This window comes from Brachionichthys hirsutus, chromosome 14 (assembly GCF_040956055.1).
Source record: "Brachionichthys hirsutus isolate HB-005 chromosome 14, CSIRO-AGI_Bhir_v1, whole genome shotgun sequence".
Taxonomy (NCBI): Eukaryota; Metazoa; Chordata; class Actinopteri; order Lophiiformes; family Brachionichthyidae; genus Brachionichthys; species Brachionichthys hirsutus.
Window position 1 is genome coordinate 3,755,899 of NC_090910.1, and position 16,132 is coordinate 3,772,030.

Below are 16,132 nucleotides of genomic sequence, written 5' to 3' on the forward strand. Positions count from 1 at the left end.
CCTCATGCAAAACTGTGTGATTGCCTGAAGCCACACTGACATTAGCATAATTTCTAATTTACAATGCCATTTTTTTTTTTTTTTTTTTTATTGTTTTATGTTTATGGCCAGCACTCCATCCCCAGAAATGCACAGTAATTTAGGGGGGGGGGGGGGGGGCACTGTGGCTGCGTTTAAAACCAGCTCCAAATACGGGTCTGCATGGTAAAAGGCAGCCAACGATTGGCCTGAAGGTCTGCCGGGACATCCTGCATTTAATACCATCGTCATCTCAGTGGGGCCTTTCCACATGAATTATAACAATTTTATTTGTTTCTTTTCAGATTTAGATTTTAGACAAAATCACTGCTGCACCCCCATAATTCTACAGTAGCCTAGAGAGGACAAACTATATAATGGCGCATATAATTGCTTTTAGCATAAGCCTTCGTGTTCAGTTAGTTAGTAAACTACAAACCAGCCAGCGGCCAGAGTGCACCTTTAAGACATCAAATACCACGCCAGCATAAATGAATGTGATTGAACAGGGAGGATCTTTCTTCAAAACGGCATTTCAGTACACATTAATATTATTAACAATGTTCCTTTCCTTTTTTCCTTTTTTCATTCCGTCCTCGCTACCGCACCATATTCTTGCTACTTTTTCTCTTTTACTTTTCCACCCGATCTTACTCCTTCTCTCATTTGTATTCTTGATTTCATCACAATGCGGTTTTTACTCCTCTCCCCTCTGAAACAAAAAAAGGGGGGGGGGGTGGGTGCGCTGGAGGATAGAGGGTATACAATGATGAAGGATGGAGGGAGAGAGAGAGAGAGATAGAGAGAGAGTACAGGAGGTCAACAATGATCACTGCAGAACAAACCCTCTCAAGGCAAATGACTGAAGGAAAAATTAGGAGAATGAGGAAACGGGGGTGTCGGTCAATCGCTGCCACTCTGTTACTGCCTGTTGCACTCCCTCCTTATTTATCCATTTCTCTCTGTCCGCCTGTTTCCAGCAGCATCTCGCATGCATGTAGATAAGAGCTGTCTCTGCTCTGGGTCTGTTTGCTTGAATTATTGATTCATTTGTCTTCTGTGAAGTATTGATAACGGAGGTAGTGAAAGGATGGAAGTCTATCTACGTCTATTATCACCCCCTAACCCCCCCCCCCCCCCCACACACTCACACAAACACATGCAGATTTATGCATCGTGGTCCTCAACACCACCTCCATCCTCATCCCTCAGTTCTTCCTTCATAATAACCCATGCCAGTCTGTTTCCAAGACAACCATCCCATCAGCCTCTCGTGGCTTCACTGCCAAAAGTGTGGCTCATGATGTGTGTGTGTGTGTGTGTGTGCACACCACTTCTGATAGTGCGCTTTCTTCTCTCTCTTGTATGAGATATTGGAAATAAGGAGTCAGTCAAGATTGAAAATTGATTGTTGATGTACTATATCATGACTTGGTCCACACACAGGTGCATCATGGGATACATTAATAGACAAGCTCATTAAAACTTTCTACAAACTGCAACGAAGTCGTCCCAGAATGAGTTCAGTTGTGTTTGTAAGGTGGACACATTTAGTTTGTTATCGCTGCACCACAATTATCCGCTGCTTTTATTTGCCACGTCCACACGGGGTGAATCCCTTCTCACCTAACCTTGATTTTTATTCTGCGGTGTTGTGGTTGCCTGGCATACTCACACCTCACATGGGTTGTTTGTTGATTTTAACCCACCCCCCTGTGCCTTGCTGTGTGCATGTGTGCACCTTTCATACTCACTATGGAGATGGCGTTTCATCCCATCGTCCCGGTGTGTGTCTGTTTAATTATTACGGAATTCCCCCCCATCCAGCTCTACAATAAAGGAACCTGTGTGTGATTGTGTGTGTTTGCTTCAAGACGGCAAACTTGATGAATAGGCTGTCAGTGCTGGATCCAGATGGAGGCTGGCTTGGTCCATTAGGTTTCCATGAAGACAGCAACCCCACTGGGGTGACGGGAGGAGTTGGCGTGCTGGCCGAGAGAGGTAGGCTCGGTGTAGAGATGAGAGAGAGCGAGAAAGATAGGGGTAGAAAGGTGTGTTAAAAGGCTCACATGAGGCTCACGTTTTCTGGATGCAGAATCATTGAAGTGAATATTCAACATAAATAAAGATCTGAAACCTATTAGGATTCATCGGCAAAGAGATTAAATCGTTTTTTAGGGGATCTTTGAGGCTAAATTACTCCAGGCTTGCCTGCCTTACTCTTTAGGCATGTTAAACACATCCAGGTAAAGGATCTAGCAGTATCTCTGATGTCACTGCTGTAATGTGAATGGCTGCACAATAACAGTGAAAAGACCGAATACTACTTCAGGGTATTCTAACAATTTCAAACTGGCCTCAGGGTTAAATCGGCATTAGGACATCACCTTGGAGACAACAACAACAACAAACACTCTTTGGTATAGAATAGAATAGAAATAGAAATAGAAAGCCTTTATTGTCATGGCATAGTAGCTACACAATGAGATTAGGAGTGCTGCTCCATCTGGTGTCTAAAAACAACATAAAGTACAAATGATAACGGAACATTCAAGTGATTGCAGGGTAGTTTAAAGTGAACAGTGCATGCAGAGAGATTGACCAGTATTTTGCATATGTTAATAGTATACATTTGTTATTGCACGTTTGTTATTGCACATAGTGATTAGGTGTCGTGTTTAATCCTGATCGGTGTTCAGAGCGCTGATGGCTCTCGGGAAAAAACTGTCTCTGTGACCCAAACCCAAATTCTTGCATTGCTCGTTTGCTGCACTATATTTCTATTCGCTTCTTCCAAAAGCGCTTTTAGTGGGAGCTCCGCAGCCGACCAGCGGCGTCCTCTCGGCATTCTCCTTCAAACCCAGCAGCTTTCAATGGGTCTCTTGAAGACCATTGTGTGCGTCTGTGGTTTTCTTGCCGGGCGGATGGGGGCCGTGGCCAACTGTGAAGGGCACTAATGGGCTCGCCGAGCCCGATGCCACTTCTTGCATTTTAACCCCGCTGCTCTCATCCCCGATGGGAACTCAAGCAGCCGCCTCAAAGGGAAATAGTACTTGGAGCATTGTTAACAGAAGAGAGAGCGTTTGTTAGATGAAATTTAAAATGTATTATTATTCTCCTTTTTAAATGGCCCTACTCCTCTTGACACGTCCCTCCTTTCCGTCCTTCACTCATGTTCCACCTCCACATTAGCCTGCAAGTTGCTTCCATGGTCTCTTTTTTTTTTATTGCTTTACTATCTGGAATCATTTTCCCCATTAGGAAAAAAAAGAAGTAATTCTTTGGATCGCTTATGACGAAGTGCAAAGAGAAACCAGGAGGAGAGGGAATGGTCTTTTCTAAAACAGGAGTTTGCTGCACCTTTTGCCCGTCGCCAACATTAAGTTGATTAAAGTGGCGCTTTGTTAGGAGATCCCACGGACCCTTCAGTGAGCCGATCCAAACCGGAACAGCTGATGGAGGCGAATGGGCTCATCAAACATCGGCTCCCTGAATGTCCCTCTTGGTCTGCCTCGGCATCACTCAGGGAGCGTGTCTGTTCTATTGTGCCCACTTCATTAACTTTTTTTTGGAACAAGTGCTGATCGGAAACAATATTGTCAAAGCAAAATTGTGTATCATCCCAGCATCGCTCAAAAAAAAGTTTTCCTGATGAACAGTGCTGTATAATTACAATAAATAGAGTCTCATAACTGATAATGATTTTGTTTGAAAGGTGGTCTGAAGCAATAAGTAGTCTCTTCCCTTCCCTCCATCTTTAACAGCCTCTCTTTCTTTAGTCTTCGTCTTCCCTCCACCACCCCGACTCGATATTACCAGACTAATACCGCCACTTTGCGTGCAAATATTTGAGTCTGCCGTCAAATCCCTAATCGCACCGATCAATCTCTCAGATATCGCCGTTCAACTGAAGACTTTCGGACAAGCACATTAATTTTGACGTCTCCGAACAAATCCCTTCCCGACAGATCTATCAAAACAAAGCCTTTTTAATATTGGGTAAATATTCTGTTCATCTACTCTCTGGGAGACGAAAATGCTCTGAAATAACAAACTTGAAATTTGTAAAGGCGGAAAACAAGAAAATGTCTGTAGCCTGCAAGTTAATTAAAGCAGAGCCAGACATTCTGAATGCATAGCTAATGAGCGCCTTCTCTCCATCTCTGCTGGGATCACCCGGCACGTCTAATGGTCACATAAATTCTCATTTATAGGTCATAATCTGTCATTTATGTACATGGGCTCCCCCAATTAGAGCCCAGAGCCCTTAAGACTGATGCCTCTCTGGGGGATTCACAGGTCTGGTATCCTGGCACTCACAGAGCCCCATTAGTGACAAACCCTGACCTGCCGTCCAAGTCGACCCTGGAGGACTGTGGGTAACCCTGGTTCTTTAATGACACTAGTACTTGGGAATAGTTCCAGGTGCTTGTTGTGAGTGTCCTGCGTGTCTGTTTCCATGTCTGCTGGCGGAATGCTGCCAGCTTCGAATCTGGGAAAGGCGGCGCAGTGCTGTGATCAGCATCGGTCTGGGTCTGATAAGAAAGCAGGACTGCATTCCACTACTATTTAATTGGTGAATGTGAGCTACCAGTAATTGGGGACTTTGAACTATACCCTGGTAGAATCACCTAAAGGCCAAGCAAACACGTTCTCATGACCTCAGCATGGGTTTGTCCCCATGTGCAGGCGATCCAGGCTGTTTCATACCAGATCACTGCAATTTATTTTTATTTATTTTTACCTGTTGCATTCATATTTGTGTCTTTTTGTCTTGTTTTATTTTAGCATAGCACATGTGCGGGAAACATTACTGCATTATGATCTCTTTAGGGGAACAATGGATGTCTGCCTTCTGCCTTTTCTTTTTGCATGCATTCTTATTTAGACTTGGTAGGTTGGTTAACAAATATAGCTGTACTCTTAGATTCATAATGATAATTGTGATGATGCTAATACTGCTACTACTACTACTACTAATATGTATCTTATAATATTCACCTCCGCCAAGGTGGTTACGTTTTTGCCGCCGTTTGTCTGTTTGTCCGTCAGTCTGTAAACAAGATAACTCAAAAAGTTCTGCATGGATCTTGATGAAATTGAAATTAAAGTTGATTAAATTTCGGTGATGATCCACAAGAGGATTCTGGATCACTTTGAAATTTTCAGCAACATTTCAGTCAATGGAGCTTCAAAAATGTGTTCCTCAATATCTCTGTTAATTATTGACCAATGTTAATGGAATTTTGGCACAGTCGTGTCGGGTGGGGATCTCTATCTCACCACTGAATTTAATCTGGATCGGATCCAGAATGAGGTCAAGGAAAAATAAAATGTTTACATTGAAAGTCAAATTAGCTTTAATGGAAAGAGAAGGTGAATCTAAGACATGAAGGCTGAAGTGCCCCCACTGTGACGAGCCCAGGATGGCCTTGGCTAGTTGGCCCCCGTTGACTCATTCCACGCATAATATGCACTTCTGCTGTTGCTTTTGCAGAAAGTCAATTTGGAAGGCTTTCAGCTTCAGCTTCCTCTGGAGACCCCGGCTATTCTCCACGGCATGTCATCACGGTCACATTTTTGCTTCCTCTCCTCTATGCTTCCTCTCCCTCCATCTTGTCTTTCTGTGGTTGTTAGAGAGAGGAAAAAAAAATATCTCAGAGAAAGACCTCAAAGTGCTGTTTTATTGCAAGAAAATCAGGATGCCATCCCACTCCTGTCACCTCTGTCAAATGGTCAGTGCACATGGCTTGCTCTGGAAACATGTCTGATAGCACCAGAATAAAGAGGAATAGGATGGGGGGGAGAGTAGGCCAGGCAACTATTTCATAACCCCCTTTGTTATTCAGTCAGAGAGCAGACTCCACTATAGTGTACTGCAGTCACAGGTTTTAAAGTAAGAGCAACATTTCCATTGCATTGCCGGTATTCTTTGACCCATAATTCACTGAAGGATGCTAAGAGAGCACCACAGAGCGTGCCGGGCGGCTGAGTTGCAACCCAAGACTTCATAGCCAAGCCAAAAAAGCCAGGGCAGGTCAGAGTCGGTGTGTAGGCGTTCGGCTATTTACTCTCTCTATCTCTCCAGAGGTTTATCTTGGGTTCTGTTACCAGATGATGGGGAAGAGGAGACGATTGTGTTGTGGTTCACCCCTAAGTCTGTCAAAGGGGGAGCATTAACATCTCTGTAGAATACAGGCCAAACGTACTGCACACTCTTACTCGGCAGTCTTTGTAAGGGCATAATATTTAATAATAAGAGAGGATAAAACAAATAAGTGAAGCAACTTGGAAGTGACGGGGGAACAGGAGAAGCTGCAGTCAAGGTTGTGGTTTAAAAGCAGCGAAATAGACTTCACCGTCCTTGTTGTTGAACACTCTGATGCTGCAACATTGCGTGTCTCCCCTTGAACAGAAGTAGCCATTGATTTGGTCTAAGTCTGTTATTATTATTTTTGCATTGAATTGAACTCCTCAGATGACACTGCCAGCTCCACTGGCTTGTGGATCCCTGAATAATGCATATTAAGTAATGAGCTACCCAAATGGATCGGGGGGCAGTCAGTTAGGCTATGCATAAAACAATCAATTATTCGATCGATAGCCCTCATTAGTCTATCATATAGTTAAACTGCATGTATGAGCCTCTGGTTGGAGTAAATAATTTATGGGGCCTCAGAGGGAAAGGAGAAGACTGGCCTGGATCAATGTCTGATGTCGCCTCCTTGTAAAAAAAAACAAAAAGAGAGAATGCAGACCCTTACGTGGAATCTGTGCACAGCTGTTGCCCAATATTTGACCGTCTTGTCATTCTATTTCTATTTTAAGATGGCTAATTTCACTACTTCATTTAATGTGGATGCTATTAGATGTATATCCATCTGAAGTGGAGCTGGGCCGCAGCGTGGCTTTGGTGAAGTGGCTGCGGAGGGTTGTGCAAATTACAATTTCAAATTACACTTAGAAAATCTAGAAGAGCCGTATAATAATTAGTAATTTTTACTTATGTATGCATGAACAAGAAACCAGCCAACATGACCAGCGGAACTTTTCTCCGTAACCTCATTCTGCATGGCGAGAAATGACCAAATATAGTGAAGCATGAAGATCTCTTGGCTGCTGTTATGGGATGGATGGATATTTGGATAAGGCATTCAGTGCTTCATAAAGATGTGGGTGGGTGAGACGTCTGTCATCTTAGGGTTTTTTCATATTTTCCCTTATCTGAACAACTGTATAAAGATTGATTGGAAGATATATTTCGATCTTGTTATATGAGATTTTAGCCTCCTATTTTTTAATTCAACAATTTAAACAGTGACATGACTTTTTGCGAGGACACAAGACTCACTAGCAGGATATTAGTTTTGACCACTAGATTGTACATGTGTCCATTATTTTAAAGAAGGGAACGTTTTTGATGGGGAAACCTGTGCGGCGTACATGTGAAAGTGCACCTTGCATTTAAAGTCTTCCACACAAAGTCATGTCCCTCTGTCTACTGTGATATTTCCAGGACACGTTTTCAGATCTTGGCCGGCGGTCGGGATGCACGCCAACAGCGGTTTGCCTTTGCTTTTGTGCTAATGAACGTTGCGGTGAGCGCCGAACACAACCTTGCAGAAGAGAGCAAAGTTGATCCAAGCCAAAAGCCGCTGGCGCCAGCCCCACGTAGCGATAATCTGGATGAGGTGGAGCCTTTTAGAGATCAGAGTGCCGTGCCGCCGTCACCGTTCTTTCCCCATGAGACCCTTAAAGTGCAGAAAACATTAACCTGAAACAGCATTATTGTACATTCAAACTTTATTCTCGAAAACCAAACATAAATATCTATATCTACCTAATACCAAAGTTTGGGACAATTATATTTTTTAACTTTTTCTTTATTTCCCTGCTTTGTTTTTTTTTTTAAGTCACAATTACTTACGACCACGTACTGCCGTCCAATCATTCGGCTAACCAATGGTAGTCTCAATTCCCAGCCCGGTGTCTTAAATCCCCCCCTTCCTGCCTTAAGTGGATATGCTTCCTTCTTCTAATTGCATCCAGCCATTTGGAATCGGACCTGAATGGCTGTCAAGGTGTTAATTGGTTTGAAGGACTGCTAAAAGGGGACACACAAGAGAGAAGTGAATTAGCACTGTTCACATGACACATAAATAGCGTGATGTTGCCTGGAGGCTGCCATGCCCTGTTGAGAGGTGTTCTGGACTATGTTGTCCATTAGATGACCTGGAGAAAACACACACATACACATACACGCTTCTAATGTATCACACAAACGCACGTTCTTGTGTTTTGCCCAATCTAATTCCTTTTTTTTAATTATTCCCGAAAGGAAAGTTAGATATCTGCAATCTTCCATATTATTTAAACACAAATCACCCTAGTATGAGAGGAACAGCTAGTCTCTGTGCCACTTCCTCTTGACTGTTTCATGGTGATCATTACAAAGGCACAAAATAATTCATAAAGTCTTCCATAAAACACGAGTCGGGGTGGAAACAAGGTTACGCAGCTCATGCAATGCTCACATTGGGCCACATCTCTTACTGCTAAAGGAATAGCCCTCTATTATTACTGCCACAAACCATGCAAATAAGGTCTGTTATGTTTCATAGCTAGTTTCTGGAGGAGTTCAAGTACCTCAGGGTCTTGTTCACGAGTGAGGGAAGGATGGAGCGAGAGATCGACAGACGGATCGGTGCAGATCGGTCATGGTGAAGAGAGAGCTGAGCCGACCCTCACCTGTGGTCACGAGCTTTGGGTAGTTACCGAAAGAACAAGATCGCGGGTACAAGCGGCTGAAATGAGCTTCCTCCGTAGGGTGGCTGGGCTCTCCCTTCGATGGAATGAGCATGATGAGAAGCTCAGTCATCCGGGAGGAGCTCGGAGTAGAGCCGCTGCTCCTCCGCGTTGAGAGGAGTCAGATGAGGTGGTTCGGGCATCTATTCAGGATGCATCCTAAACGCCTCCCTGGGGAGGTGTTCAGGGCACGTCCCACCGGGAGGAGACCGCGGGGAAGACCCAGGACACGCTGGAGAGACTATGTCTCTCAGCTGGCCTGGGAACGCCTCGGGATCCCCCCGGAAGAGCTAGAAGAAGTGGCCGGGGAGAGGGAAGTCTGGGCTTCCCTGCTTAGGCTGCTTTATTTCCTTTATTTTGTTTTATTTTGAGGAAGGGGCCACCGAGAACACCTGAAGGGGATTTGCAGCCGTGTGCATCAGAGGGGGCGTTGGCATGTCGGTGGTACAGGAGTGTTGGAATGTGACTTAACGCCTTTCATTCTGTTTCAAAACCTCACTACTTTTGTTTTATTCTCTTTCTTGGATTACGTTCACACCTGTACCTGCATGATTCAACTGGGGGTTGGGGGTGGGGGGCGAAGAATGAAATAAAACTAAAATGTTTTATTTCTCCGTTAGAATGCTTTATTGCTTCATTAGATATTTGATGTTAGTGCGGTGAGAAAAAAAGGTCCCTGAGAAGATGTGATCCCTGACATTACGGTTCTCCCGTTTAAGTTTTTTTCATTTTGTCCGGTCCTTCGGACTTTTTAGTTTGATTTTAGGCATTTGATTTTAGGCTCCGACGGTCCAAGGTCCCACTCAAACAGAATGACTTTTGTTTGACAATGAGAGGTGGTCTTGGTCTGGTTGGGTTGATTTACAGTGTGAAAGCACTTTTATGGATCGGTCGACCTTTCGGACCAATTACATGGATTTACAGCAGGCTACCGTTGCCAATTAAACAAAAGAAGAAGAAAAAAGTAAAAAAATGAGTTTTGGTAATACCTGAGGGAGGAAGGGTTGATGCACTTAATCCTGATATAGTAGGATGAAGGATTAAAACAAACAATACAAATAATTGTTTTAATACATTTTCAGTATGTAAGAGTTTCAAGAAAGGCACTCTTTCATAATGTCAGCTTCAAACCAAAAGTACCCGCATGAAATGAACACAAGGCAACAAAACCTCAGTTCAAAGCTTGGCTTCCTGCTGATTCTCTGAAAACCCAAAGCGCAACATGTCTCTTTTTGTCAAATCTTCACAAACCCAATACTTTATTTTAAATCTTTACTCCTTCAAGACTGTCAAAACCATTTAATACGCTGTTTTCGATTGCAATGTCTCTAAAATAAAAGTCACAAGTTATGAGCAGACAGTAACGCATCAGAAGCAACACACTCCCATCACTTCCACACAAACCCAGCTCCGATCCTTTGCTGAGTCAGCCACTGACTACCTGAGCCAATTAATATAGCAGCATGGCAAATGAGCTGCAAGGCTTCACTGGAGAAGCTCATTTACCAATCCAAGAATGAACTTTGCCTGGATTTGTAGTGAGGAAAAATGTCAACCCCATTGAGATCAGCCAATTGCGATACATTATTTGTGCTAAAAAATATATGATATGGATGATAAGTGAATGGTAATGGGACGGAGTGCCACAGTGAAGATTAACGTTGAATAAGAAGTAGAAAGCATGAACAGACAGCGATGAACGAAACCAGTAGAATAAAAAAAAGGCAAAATCTGAAAAACAAAAAAATGCACTAATTGATAGCAAGATGAAGTTTGGACAGAGGAGAAAATAGAATGTTCGGCTTGGCTCTCGTCATGGAATGGAGATAGGCGCAGACGATTCCCATCCGCCCCGATAGCAGCTGAGTGCGTACTGATTTATATTCGTGCCATCATGTGTGAGACAGTGCGGAGCTGTCTTCCACATTCTGAAATGCAGGTCTGCACCCCCCCCCCCCATCCAGCTCTCCCTTTCTCCCTCTTCATCCCCAGGCTTTACAATCTCTTTGGTGTTTTCTATAACCTTCAGAATTCTGGGCGAGTCGAACAGTTGGACTTTTTCTTTCTTTCTTTATCCAGTGAGTTCAACTGAAGTTGTATGTTGGGTATCAGAATGATTTTTTTACCTCTGGCTGTGAACCTCACTACTACTTGGTGAGTTTCAAACTCTGAGCCGAGTCGTGACGGGTAGTGCCTTTTCTTCACCTTTTGATATGTTTTGGAACTTTTTCAAAGTTTTTTGAATTTGTGATGCTAAATTGCTACAGCACTGGCCTATTACAAAAAGTTATGACCGATCTGTGCTGGCAAAATATCTCATCAAACCAGATGACGACAGACATTAACCCAAATCACAACAGCAAGCACTGACATGAAACTAATCCCGGATGGATGCTTGTGTACTCAAGCATCCATCCGGGATTAGTTTCATGATCACTGCTGTTTAGCTGAAAAGCGACTCGTATCTGCTTTTTCAAACCTGGACCATAATTGACTATTTACTGTTTTTTGTAAATGATAAATGATGGTTCAATGATGCTTTTGAAATTAGTCTTGTATGAGCAAAAAGGGGCTGCAACTGGTAACTTCAAAACCACATTTGAAATCATCCTTTATTACTGCAAAGTATTTGGATTATATTGTAAATTGATAGATCCAACTTTTGAACGCACAGTAGAGTCTCAAACACCTTCAACCTCTAAACCAGCATGGCCTAGATCAGTGCTCTGCTCAGCCCAGCACAGCTTCTCAAGGTTGGGCCAAGGAGAAGCTGCAGAAAGGCAACTCTTGCCATCTGTTTTATTTGGAACCTGCTTGATTTGGGTCTGACCATACATCCAAGTAGAGAAGAGAGACAGACCCATGTCAACATGGCGTGTGTTTTTGCCCCTGACCTTCCTGGTATGTGTGTGATGTATTGAAGCTGACTTTGCCTGGCACAGCGCCACCGTTTTCACTGAAGTTGGCTTGCGAAATGATGGACACTTGGGGAAACTCTTCTGACCCTTAACATTTGCCATTACCGGTATTAACACCAGTAATAATACCCCCGTATCCTCAAGCAATTAGTCTTCACTGACACAGAGTTTTCCTTTCAAAGTGTTGTTGCTCCCTCAAAAGGAGCCCCAGTCATGGGAACTCTCTGCCCCTTCTTCAGCATCATCTTCCCTCCCCAAGGTCAATAAAAACTAACCATCCCCTACTTTTGCTAACTAACTACTAGCTTACTAGGGTAAGCTGTGACATCTTCATATATCACAGCCTTGATAAGGGCTATCTTTAATTACACTGCCCTCTCCTTAGGATCTGTATCTTTTTCTCTCTCTCCCTCTAACAGACTCTCATCCATCTATCCATCCTTAAAGATTCCTCCCAGGGAAGGCTATAGCATGTCAGTGTCCCAATGCACGGGACTCAGTAAGTCGATCCAACAGGAAATCAATATTGTGGCCTAATGCTGAATAATTGAGGTTGTGGAAGTTCAGCGGCATTCCCCAGACGTCTAACCCCACCCTGTCACGTAACCTCCCTTTAAATGAAGGGTGGGGTGGACAATGTCGTCATGTCCTTTCTCTCACAATGAGTGTAAAGATAGATTTGTTTGACTTACCGGCCAATTGAACACGACTGCCCTACCTTATTTCCTCGCTCTTCCAGCCAACCATTCAGTTGTGGAATTCTCCAGCCGGAGGTCTCGATCTGTGAAGCTGCAAATACAGACTCAACAAGACTTGTGGTCAGCCTAGACACATTTTTGACACCTCTTGAGAGCCATGTTGCTTTTCTTTTAATGCACCTTGACATTTATTCGTGTGTGTGTGTGAGCCCGAAATTGTATTACACTGCATGCTCTGTTTCCTGATCATGTACAGAGGTGGCATATAGTGGGGAATGGTGCAGCAACTTGCAATGTCCTTGGAGTATAACGTGCACTAGAGGGCACAAGCTGCCTTGCTAAAGCGGCAAACGTAAGTTGGAAACCACAAGCAGCTGAAGGAACTCTCTTTAACATGGCGTTGGGACACACAGCAGAGACGGTTGAGTGGCTTCAGTGACGTTTCACCCTTTTGACACAGGCCTAACAAATTTAAACCCCCCTTTAGTTTTACTGTGCACAAACGTGTGCGAGTCGTCTCGTCATCTATGAGACGACACGCTGTCGATGCAGCTTCATTGGCACAAACACCGATATCTCAAAGTCTGATACATCAAGTTATTTTCCAGCTGCCACTGTTAGTCTGACAGGATTTGTGTCAACAGTCAAAAGCTGTCAGCGTTAGTTCATTATTGAAAAATGGTTTGCTGACCTGTTCGCCTCTATCTTTAGAGACAACCACACTAACAGAATACTACAGATTCAGAGCAAAAGAGCCGTTCTTGCAAGAATCCAACCCTCACAAACTATCTCTGGCTGCAGGTGTACTACTAGTAGTACAACTATGCAAGCAGTGTCTTTCCACTCCACAGTGCTTTCACATGAAACTGCATGACACACACCAAATGCTTTGTTGCAGAGCCTTACTGCCACACAGAGCTGCTGAGCTTTGTCAAGTCTATGGATCCCCACAGATACAACACGGAGAAGAGAAAGCAGTTCACAACACACTTAATATCTCAGTAGCCTGTCTCCTTGTTATTCGGTCTGAACCATGTCTGAAGCAGTTTTTCCCCCCTCAGGCAACACAATCCTGCCATTTTCCCTCGTCTTTGATGTTTTTGAACATATCAGAAATCTTTAATCGACCTGAATCCAGCATGTTCAACTTTACACACAAGCCAATATTGTGTCAATAAGTTGCTTTCTGTGTAAGTTGCATCTGAAAATGAAAAAAATAAAATAAAATAGGTATATTTCTTAAATATGTAACACAGTCAAGGTTCAAGGTAAGGAAATGGGAAGTGTTTTGCCTTTCCATTAACACCTGCTTCTGCCATTAGAGCTGTGGATGTTGTGAAAAGCATCGGCAGGCAGTCCTCACAGTGATGGTTATCCATCCGTCGGGTTCTTTCTTTGAGTGCTCGTCTGCCATTGCCCTTTTTAACACTGCCTTTACACCCACAAAGCCGGTCTGTGCCTTCCGTTATGAGCACAAAGTCATTTCTCTGTTGTCCTCTGATGGGTTACAGGGTGTTAATGAGAGGGTTTCACTTTTAACATTATGCACATTTACCTTTGCACACGCATAAATGCAGGGAAATCATGCCGTCTTGGTGTCTCCCTTCCCGTCCCTTCGTCTCCTCTCCCTCCAGGCTGAGGCCGCTCAGGCCTGCAGATGGTGGATAATGACGGTGCTGTCCCCGCTGCTTAGTTCTGTGTGGAGTTCAGCGCCAGCAGTGGGGGTGTTCAGCACCGCTTGGCCATCTCTTTGCTGGTTGAGCCCCTGGCTGGCTTACTGACTAGGCAAGCACTTTGTTTATTGGCAAACAGTGTTTGGCCCCGCAATGTGCTGGCGACGTGTCCGGGGTGTACCCTGCCTCTCGCACGTAGTCAGCTGGCACAGGGCCCCAGCAACACCCGTGAGCCGCAAGGAGGATAAAGCGTCTTGTCTGCAGGAAAATGGATGAATGGATACATGGGGTGTGTGTGTGTGTCTGCAAGTTCTCAGTAACCCCCCCCTTCTCTTTTACCTTTTTATTTAGTCTGTATTGCATTGCTTCGAAGAAAGATATGGATTCAGCGCTTATACATTGTCCAGCTGCCTTCGCTGTGCTCTATAAAAAAATGCATGTGTTTCTCCTTTTTCTTCTTTATTTATGTACAACAGAAACAGCAGTACAGTCAGACTCGCTTCTATTTCTCACAGTGGTACAAAGAACATATTAAAAAACAGAATTCAAAGTTGTTGTTTTTTCTGGTGATATGAATTCCATAAAATCTAGGGGGAAATTATCGTAGTAGAAGCTGCAGCATGGAATTTAGTTACTATATATACACCATAATGCAACTAGATGGCATCTTCTGTTAGTCTTTGCTTTTATGGTACTAGAAATAGCTTCATATGTCAAATTCCATGCACAAAGGTTACAATTCTTACATCTTGTTTTAAATATGTAGTTACAATTGGAGCTGATGTCTATAATGACTTAATCAGGACTGTATTATTCATTTTATAATGAGCTGATTTAATTATATTTCTCATTTTCTGTAGTTTATTATGTTAATCTTATTTTCTGATCAAAGATTATCAATCTCCATTAAAACAGCTATTGAGTTCCACAATCTATGCGACCGTATTATATATTTTTTATTTAATCAGCTTTATGATGACTGTAAATATTAACTCAGGTGCTCTTCCTTTATGCTACCACATATTTGTGCTGCTGTTTGAATTATTGAATACACTGCTCAGAGAAACAAAACAAATAAAATACAACTATTTTTTTCAATGTTATTGTACAAATTCGAAGTTCTTCTGTTTGCATGTAAAGCACACACTCAGCCTCTGATGTTGGCTTGTGGCCCTGGGTTATCAGGCTGCTCTTCCCAGTCGCCCACTGGTGATTGGCCAAAGGCCAAATAAGAGGGAGCAAATCCTTAATTTTAACAACAATGTATGCACCTTTTGAGAAAACAATCAATAACCAACCTTAAGACAAACTGGAGTGGTATTTTGATCTGCACTCTCTAGTGGATGAGATTTTCCACTTTAATCTAATGTGCGAATAGATAGAATTGTTCCAGACACATGACTTTGCTGTTCCTGCAAGAGCTATTAAAAAAATATACACTCTTCTCTGCCTGTGGCAAGTAAAAAAAACTCCTCCAAGACAAAAACAAATGGGCAAATATTACAAATGAAAGTAAAAAAACATAATTTGTACAACTCTTATGTACAACGATGTCTGGAGTCTTCCAATCACAAATAGTGTTTTTTGCTTTGAGCTGTTGGCACTCACCTCTGAGAATTGGAGAGGTAAGCTCTGTTCTTTGTCCACATATATTGAATATACTCGTCTCAATTGCCCAACACCCTGAAGCAGATAAAGCTCAAGTAATTAGGGCCAGCATGTATGAGGCAGCACTCTTAAATAATTTTTAGTTAATGATAAGGGCTGGGTTTTTTTAAAGGTGTGAAATGATTCCCATCTTTCTTGACTGCAGAGGATGGATGGCCTTGTCAAGGATACAGCCCTCCCTCTCTGTCTGCTCCGCTCCACTTTGTGCTTCATCTTTTTCCACCAGGGAGGCCAGAAATGTTTGAAGCTTTCCCTTTTTTTCTTTTGGCCTTCTCCCTCTTTCTGTGCTGAGGTCCCTGGATGTGGAGTTTTTAATTACTCTCTCCTGGCTTTGTGCATAGCCAATGAAATT

The 16,132-nt window shown here is 43.1% G+C and overlaps 1 protein-coding gene across 1 annotated transcript in view; it reads left to right on the forward strand.

Annotated features, from left to right (window-relative positions):
* pard3aa (par-3 family cell polarity regulator alpha, a) overlaps positions 1-16,132 on the forward strand; it is a 281,009-nt gene that overhangs the window by 58,039 nt on the left and 206,838 nt on the right. The gene's annotated exons all lie outside the window — the stretch shown is intronic.